Raw genomic sequence first — 9089 nt, forward strand, 5'->3', positions numbered from 1 at the left:
TCTGAAATTTCATGTTGTTGTAATTGTAGGGGTCCTGACCCAAAAAGGAGTTGTGGGTAGGGGAAATCACAAGGTTATTGTAGGCGGGGTTGCAGTACTGCAACCCTTACTTCTTGCTGATGCTGGCAGCGGCTCTGCCTTCATTTGGGCAGCTGGAGAGCAGCGGCTGCTGGCTGGGAGCCTAGCTCTGAAGGCAGAGCCACTGCCAGCAGCAGCGCAGAAGTAGGGGTGGCATGGTATGGTATTGCCACCCTTATTCTGCACTGCTGCTGGTGGGGCGCTGCCTTTAGAGATGGGCGCCTGGCCAACAGTCGCTGTTCTCCAGCTGCTGAGCTCTGAAGGCAGCTCAGAAGTAAGGGTGGCAATACCGCGACTCCCCTAAAATAAACTTGTGACCCCCCTGCAACTCCCTTTTGAGCAGGACTCCCTATTTGAGAAATGCTGCCCCGTGAAATCTGTATAATATAGGATAAAAGCACACAAAAGACCAGATTTCACAGTCAGTGACACTTTTTTGGGCCGTGAATTTGGTAGGGCCCTATATATAGTATCTACTGACATCAATCCATAATTTCTTCTGTTTTCTTGGTGTTGGGAATGTACTTTTCCTTAGAACAACTTCCTGGAAATACGAGCTATGAGCCAAACATTTTGCATGTAAGGAGGAAATTTATAGCAGATTTGAACGAAGCTGGAAGTCATCATGCAGTAGTGTTGTATGGGACCCAATCCAACTCCTGAAACCAATGGGAATTTTTCCTTTGTCTACAAAAGCAATTGGATCAATTGCACAAGTGGCAGCTTAAGAACTCTGTCACTTAGGATTTTTGAACATAATTAAAGAGATATTTCATTATTCACATGCATGACATGCTGATATACTGTATTGGGAAGGCTTCCATGATTAACAATGTTTAGATAGCATCCAGATTAAAAATCTGGCTACATCTGGCTAGCTGGAGTGCACAATGAAACATTTGTGTACCAGACTTCTGCAATACCAATTATGTATTCCAAGGCTGATCTTTCTACACAGCGTATCACGTGCAGTTCTTCTATATGCATTGGGTCGGGAAGGGAGGGGATCCATTAGAGAAAGTCCTCACTGCCATTTGGCACCATTTTCTGATCATTTTTTTCTTTGATGTATTTGCAATAAAATAAACTGACACTAACTATAAGGACATATGTACACTGCTTTGCATACTGTCTAAACTTGAGTAAGCCATGGTCTGAATGAGCTTTCCCCTGACATTCAGTAACAAACTAGGGGAAAAGACTTCAATATTTGCATAGACACACCCTCTCTGCCTAGGTATTCAGCAGATGGTGCTGCTTTACCAAAGTGATCAGTTCTGGCTGGTTGTGGGTTACAGTTCACTTAAGTATTGAATGCAGGGGTAATGAAATGTTGTTATCCTTATTGTATGAGTAAAGGGCAGCAGAACTGTTCTTAGCATGCTTTGATTGAGGGGGTCATCCTAACCTAAATTTCACTTGCTAAGCAGGGGGTAGGTGTAGCGGGGTAGTCACCTGCTCCTATCCTGGAGGGCTGGGGCTATAAACTGGGCTGATTGGGGAAGTGGCTGCAGCTGGCCTGTATAAGAAGACCAGGGCAGTTAGGAGTAGACTCTTTCTCTGCCTTAAGAGGGAGAAGGGCCTGGCTTCTGGGGAGCATACCTGGGAACTTGAGGTGGGGCACGTTGGGGGAAGGTGAGAGGAGCTGGGGAGCTCCTGCCTGGAAACCCCCTAGGCTGCAGGGCCTAAACAGGTTCTGGGGCTGCAAAGGGGCAGCCCACGGGTAGGCAGAGGCAGCAGGTCCAACTGCCCCTTTGCCTGTGATGAGTGGCTTATATACTGCAGTCAGCCTCAGTGAATCGGGGCTAGAGAGTGACTGGACAGTAGGCAAAGACTGAGGTGAGGTGGGGATAGTGGGTGAGGGTTCCCCTGGGTGGGGAGACCCAGAGAGTGGAAGGATCTTAATTGGCCCCAGGTGCCTTGATTAACCTGGAGCAACTGCCATTTGGTTACCATGGTAACAGGGATTTGTTTATCTTGGAGCTAACATACCTGTTTCTCACTACTTTCCTATAGCCATCTGGCCTTGCCCCATCACAAAAGATTATAGAAGTTAACTTAAAGCCTGACTAAAACTAAGCAACTAACTAACATGGTGGGTTGTTCCTCTTACCAAGCCTGAGCACTATGTGCCCACCTTCCATATCCAAATTTAATTTCCTCACCCACAAAATATCAGGGTATGCTTACTCTGTAGGCTGGCATGTTCACACGTATTAATAACCATTAGCTCATTCTCACATCTGTTGTTTAGAGGGCCCTTTCAAATTCACGGTCCATTTTGGTCAATATCATGGTCACAGGATTTTAAAAATTGTAAATTTCAAGATTTCAGCTATTTAAATGTGAAATTTCATGGTGTTGTAATGGTAGGGGTCTTGACTCAAAAAAGAGCTGGGCGGGGGGGTTACAAGGTTATTATAGGGAGGGTGCTACCCTTACTTCTGCGCTGCTGCAGGCAGAGGCACTGCCTTCAGAGCTAGGCAGCTGGAGAGCAGTGGAAACTGGCCGGGAACCCAGCTCTGAAGGCAGAGCTGCCGCCAGCAGCAGTGTAGAAGTAAGAGTGGCATGATATATTTCCACCCTTACTTCTGCGCTGCTGCCTGCAGAGCTGGGCCCTCACGCAGCAGCCATCACTCTCCGGCCACGCTGCTCTGAAGGCAGCAGTGCAGAAGTAAGGGTGGATGGTATGGTATTGTCACCCTTACTTTTGTGCTGCTCCTGGTGGGGCGCTGCCTTCAGACCTGGATGCCTGGCCAACAGCCACCGCTCTCTGGCTGCCCAGCTCAGAAGGCAGTGCAGAAGGAAGGGTGGCAATAGTGCGACCCCCCTGCAACTCCCTTATGGGTCAGGACCCCCAATTTGAGAAACCTGGTCTCCCCTGAAATCTGTACAGTATAGGGTAAAAGCACACAAAAGACCAGATTTCACGGTTTCATGCTTTTGAATCGTGGTTGTGGTATTTTCCCAAATAAATGGTATGTTCCCTTTTCCTTTTAATAAAAGTTTTGTTTTGTTATACACAGACAGACTCAGTACTTATGAGTGGGGAAGTATTACTTAGTAGAAGTGGTGTCTAGTTTTCCCAGATTACTGGGTAGGGGTTCAAGCTGCTTCTCTTTTGTATTGTTAAGAGGAACCACTGGATATTCAACCTGACGCTTGTTGCTGCCGACTCCACCTGGCAGAAGGGTTACACTTGTGTAAGTATAACTCATTCCAAAACCAGAACATCTGAAGATGTGTTATGAGTAGCATCATACTGCCCCCTACCCCACAGATCCTCAGAAACAGAGGTGCTGCAGAGTATAATATTGTTTTGCTTCTACTCAGGTCCATGAAAAAACACCTCATTTTCTCCTCTTGATGCTCTGCCTATATCTGCTTTCCCCCTCCAATCTCTGTTATGGTTTTCTAAATTATACTATGATAGTACTGCTGAATACTGGGCACAAGCCGAGGCAGTCGTATTCTAACAAGTTGTTAAGATTCTAAGACGTACGTGTTCAGACAGCCTGTTGCCCCAGTAACTGTACTTGTGATTATATTCGTGGATCTGTAGGCATCTGTGCAGGTGATATACCTCCCTATCAATCCTTCTCAGATGTTCTGTACTGCTAATCTCAACAGCACCACCTGCCATTGCCCCCAGAAGGTGACCTAGTTATATGTAATAGCTATTGGAATAAATGCATTTGCTTTGTCTTTTCCTACCTACAAGATTAAACCCTATTGAATGTTGTTGTTTTTTTAAAAAAACTTTAGAATTTTGTTCCCAAGCTTAATTCAGGATATCAAGACTTAATACCCTAATTGCAAACTAACAAGGGATGCTTTCACAATTACCTCAGTGTTTGTAAGGCTATGACTCATGAACAAACTATTTTCACGGCTGGGTTGCATTTACACAAGTCAGGGTGTGAATTTTACATGCAGATCAACAAGATGAGACAGATTTAGGTGTGGGCATATTTATGTAAGGTATTTGACTATTGTTACAGAAAAAGCAGTATATCCTCTTTGTAGGTGCATATGCTATTTCCAGCAGAATTTATTCACTGTATATTCATGAAGCTCCAAAGAGACCAATTTGATACTGGGCATTAAGTAGGATTTTGGCAGGGAATTTGTGGTAGAGCAAGTCTGTAACGTCCCAAATCCTTAACTAAATATGGATTGATGCCACATGTCAATCCTTCATTTACAGCAGATGAAATGGACCTCATTCCAAAGATGGCAGCCATCCATGTTAGTTTCTGCAACAGAATACAAAATGTCACTATTCTCCAGAGACTAAAGGGAAAGTAAGCACATGTAGCTCAAATAAGAATGAAACACAGCACATTGCTGAATGTCTTCTAGTAATAGATCATGTGTGTGGGAGTCTGGCATATTGACATCATACACTGAAGAGGTATGGCATTTACATCCATACTAGAATTTTATTTTGTAAGCTGGAGGGAAAGGACAAGTAGAGGCAACACGCACTTGGTAAAAAAATGTTTTGCTTAAGAAGTTTCCAAAAGGTGGAGTACCTCAGGGAATAACACAGTGGACTCAGGAGAAGCGGCAAAACTCCTTCCATATTGTCAAGAGGCAAATCTTCTACAAGCTTTCCTACATCTTCCCAAGTCCATTTAATCCATTATTTATAAAATACCTTTTGATGTATGTTATTTCTGATATCATTAAGACAGCAACATAGTATTCACATGGTGAATAAGATGAAGGAGGAAACGTTTGTATCTAAAATCACCCACATCAGTACAGACTTGTATGTTAAATAAGGACGGCATTGATGGGTGGAGCACTTTTATAGAAAAAATATTTTGCTCGCCATATTTGAAAGCACGTTATTCGAGACTTCCACTCACAAGAGGAAACTTTTATTCTTTCCAACATAGCGAAAAAAAAGATCAAGTCATGGAGGTATCTTGTTATTTAGGAATCTGTCATGTGAGCATGGAGTTAAAAGAAGTCAGGGTACTCTAGATTGTGATGTATAGGAGGTAGGGATACATCAGTGAGGAGAGCAGACTGTGATTGTATTCTGAAATGCTTCCTTTTCTACAGCTTTAGGGGAGTGACTGAGAAAGCAATCCTGTCCCCTATTAGTCATCTCATGTGTTTAATTTCCTTTGCACATATTTCCTTCAAACATTTTCAAACAGAATGTTGTGATATCTATTTTGGTAGCATTGAATGTGTGTTTCATGTGATTTCAGTAGGTCTATGTGGAGAACTGGTCCTCACCAACCCAGCTGCAGTCCCTTGCCAAAGGTTCTCTGCTAGTTGTCCCCAACTGGCACTCTTCTAATGCATTTTACCTTTCTCCTGTTCCTGGACTTAGATTACGTTCTCCATTTTGTTGGTCTCTGTCTGCTTGTGACCACTGAAGAGGAGGATAGGTGTGGTAACAATGAGGTTTCTGTGGTGTGTCCCTTCCTAGGGCATCTTCTTCCTCTGTAGATTTCAAATAAACAACAGCGATCCCAGGCACGTGCTGGAGGAGGATATACACTAAGCTAAAATTGTGTAAAATGTTGCACATGAAGAAAATGGGGCAAAAGGTGTTTTCATTCATTTCTTTTTGAGAAAAATATAAGAGGACAAGAACTGTTCCCCCTCCCCCACCAAACCAGCTTCCAAATGGAGATTGAAATAGCCTGGCGGCAGTTATGATAAAGAATTGCAAAATGGGGCAGAAGCAATTATAGCAATGGCAACAGCTGTAGCATCTCTGTCTTCCCATCTTGTATCTAAAGCAGATGTTAGACTGAGGAAGATTTCCCCTATTATCAGCCTCCATCTATAAATCACCCCTTGTGCTGTATTCTGTACAGCTGCTCCTGCGGATATTGATAAGTAGTTCAGGCCCTATTCCACACTCTTGACTTAAATTTAATTTTCTCTATCTACAAATCAGTGTATGATGCAGAACAGATCCCTTATTTAGTAGCGTGAGAGTCACCAATGCCCAAAAGGAATCGCACTACTTATTCAATCAACATAACGTAAGAAAGAATGGCATAACTAACTCAGAGAAATAACACAATACTAGAAGGTTTCAATACTAGACATTTTTGGCTATTTTTTACCCAAATCCCCAACCCTTAGAATTTAGTCCACTTTCCTCAAGAGTTCCTTTACTTTTTGATTACTTGGTCATTACACAGCTGTCTCATATGGATTTATGAGGTTATAGGAGACTTTACTAGCATGCTTTCCTAGTAGTTTCGCTTTAACTCGGGATGAGACAACTAGTTGCAGTACTATAATGGTCATTTTTGTCTCTGGTTGCAGCAGGCTGTAGCTCCCCACCTTTTAGTAAGTGTAAATATTCAGCTCCCTTTATGTTGTTTTCTCCTGGCTCTTTCTCAGTCCTGAGGATGTGTAGACAAAATTTAGAATGACATTTGGGAGACAGTGACAGCTGTGCATTGTTCGTATCCTAAATAATTGTAGTTTGCTTAGTTCACTTTACTTTCTTTGATTTCACATATTTGCTATGACAAACAAAAGAGCTTTCATTCCTTAAAAATATACAGAGGTTGAGTTTTTTTAAAGGGATACTGTCAGACTAAATCCTTCATTTAAAAAATGTACATTTTCTGTGTTGTTAATAACTTAAAGCTCCCAAACCAAGTGCATTTCTATCTCAAAAATGACTTACAAACAATCTGGTATCATGGGAGCCCATGTTTGGGTTTCACAGAGCACCCCCCACACACACACCCAGTGAACTTACTTAGTTTTCAAGTGAAATGATGTTTTTTTTTTCTCTGCCAGCCTCCCAAACTCATGGGCAGATGGCTACATGCCTGGCATAGGCAGAAACCCTTCATCCCACTTGTGCTCCTCTGCAGAGGTTCCAGTGGGAAGTACCAATGCTGTGAAAGGAGTGGAATTCCTCAGATGAACTCTGGATAATTGAGCCAAAATGTCTCTTGGACATTGCTGCATGGCCTCTCTGCATCCTCTACCCCCTAACTCTTAACATACACTGTGCCTTATGAGCCTCTATATAGCCTTCAATTTGTTTAGGAGTTTGTTCCTCACCCAGGGGATGGTCAGGATGGCCCACTCCAATTCTCTTAGGATGGACAACCTCATGGCATTCAGAAGTGAACATTCTGACTATCGCAGGAGCAGCATTGTGGGTGTACAGAAGGAGAAATGATGAGGGGGTCTTATAAATGAGGCTATAGACATTTCAAGGCAAATAACATAAAATATGTCCATATGTGCCTGAGTGGAGGGAGCTCTTGAAACCCAAAGAGGGCATGGAAAAACACAGTGTGGGGTTTGAGTGTGTAAACAAGTTTGGGTGTTTGGAAAATGTGTATTTTGATTTAGTGACTGGAAGAATTCTGATGTATCCTCTCTGTGGCTATGGTTGCTAATCACTGTCACAAATTGCTGTGGTCTTTTATTGTTGTCTTAGTGGATAATTGAGTTTTACAGCATCCATTACCAGTTTATGCTGCTATACGGAAATGGTTTGGAAGGGGATGGACCAGCTAATTAACTAGCTCAGTTTAAAGTGAATTTTAAACAACACAAATCCCACTAAATTGATTAATCTCACTTTGGTTCAAGTTTAGACAAAATAGTCCAGCCTGTTGAGGTTTTCGTTTCTGTTTGGCAAGTACATTTATATTGCAATCCTTCAAGTATCTGAATAGTTCCCCTTCCTGTTTGTCTCTACCACAGCAATCAAATGAGACATGGAATTCTATTATTTGTAAATCACAGAGGAACTTTAAGTTAGGGCAGAAGCCTGGCTTGTCTGTAGTTTTAGGCAAACTTAAAGCAAATGTGTTAGTGTAATAAAACATTTGTCATGAACTTACGAACCTATAGCTCTTACAGATTTGTCTTTTATGGTCGCTTGTATAAATGATATGTACACTTTTTGCACTAAGTGTCTGCCAAAATGATGCATAACTCTTGCACAAAATATAGCTTGGGATGCATCCAAACTTAGAAGTCTAAGAATGCAAATAAGAGGAAAAATAAGATAATTTAGTTGCACGTTTTAAAATTAATATTATGTAGCTGCATAGAGCTGTCAATCCCAAAGTTTCACAACTTTGTCTTTCCATCTGTTTAATGAGCCATGATAATGTTGTGTGATATAGAGGCTTTATTGTCTTGAGTTTTGAATAAATACATTTGCTCTGAAGCCATCATGAATTTTACTTGTAATTCCAAACAAGTCCCAATACAATCGTTGTCACACCGTGGCTCAGGGATTCTGTGTATGCCACATATTTGACAGAAAAATGATTTAAAAAATATGTAAGAAATTTAAACATCCGATGGGTGCTATCGATCCTCTTCTCCCAGTTGTAAAGCTATGTTCCCATAGTACCAGGAGTATAACTGTGCAGGGCTCAGAGGGAGAGAGAAATTATAACTGATACATTTTAAAACTCCCAGAATGCATAAGGCCTTGACTCAGCAAAGCACTTATACAGATATTTAGACCCATTAAAATAAATAGGACTTAAGCACATGCTTAACTTTAGGCACACATTTGAGTGCTTTGCTGAAGAGGAATGGTGTGCTGAATTGGTGCCTACAGTAATGTTGTGCTGTTAAGGTTCGCTGTACTGTGAGCTACCAGGGCTAGAAACTTATAGTGGAAGAAGGATCCTTTTCCAATGGTATAGAGGTCATTACTATGCTTAGGTGATCACATAACTTTAAAATTATAGTGTCTATATTAAAAGAAAAGTTATTTCCCTCTTTAGAGCTTTTAAAAAAATATTAGTATTAAACTTTGGCACTCTGAGGCCTGTAAAGCTGTATTCTTGGTAGTAAGGCATCCAGGCTTTACAGGGAGAATGAACACAGTACCCATAATATTTTTGAACACATCTTGAAAAGTCCTAAAATACCTTGTATGTAAAATTTGTGGCATAAACAAACACATGGTGGTGTGTGGAGATACAAATGAGACAAGATGGGTGAAATAATACCTTTGACTGGTTTTATTGTCACTTGTG

The 9089-nt window shown here is 41.7% G+C and overlaps 1 long non-coding RNA gene across 2 annotated transcripts; it reads left to right on the plus strand.

The window, feature by feature from the left end:
- Positions 1–1403: 1403 nt before the first annotated feature.
- On the plus strand, positions 1404–7137 carry LOC122463632. 2 transcript variants are annotated; one of them, XR_006287178.1, is made up of 3 exons: positions 1404–1917; positions 3213–3281; positions 6868–7137. It is a non-coding gene; the product is annotated as an uncharacterized LOC122463632 (long non-coding RNA). The 2 variants fall into 2 exon arrangements; XR_006287176.1 differs by having other exon boundaries at positions 1404–1693.
- Positions 7138–9089: the final 1952 nt, after the last annotated feature.

The sequence above is a fragment of the Chelonia mydas genome, chromosome 1, assembly GCF_015237465.2.
Source record: "Chelonia mydas isolate rCheMyd1 chromosome 1, rCheMyd1.pri.v2, whole genome shotgun sequence".
Classification (NCBI taxonomy): domain Eukaryota; kingdom Metazoa; phylum Chordata; order Testudines; family Cheloniidae; genus Chelonia; species Chelonia mydas.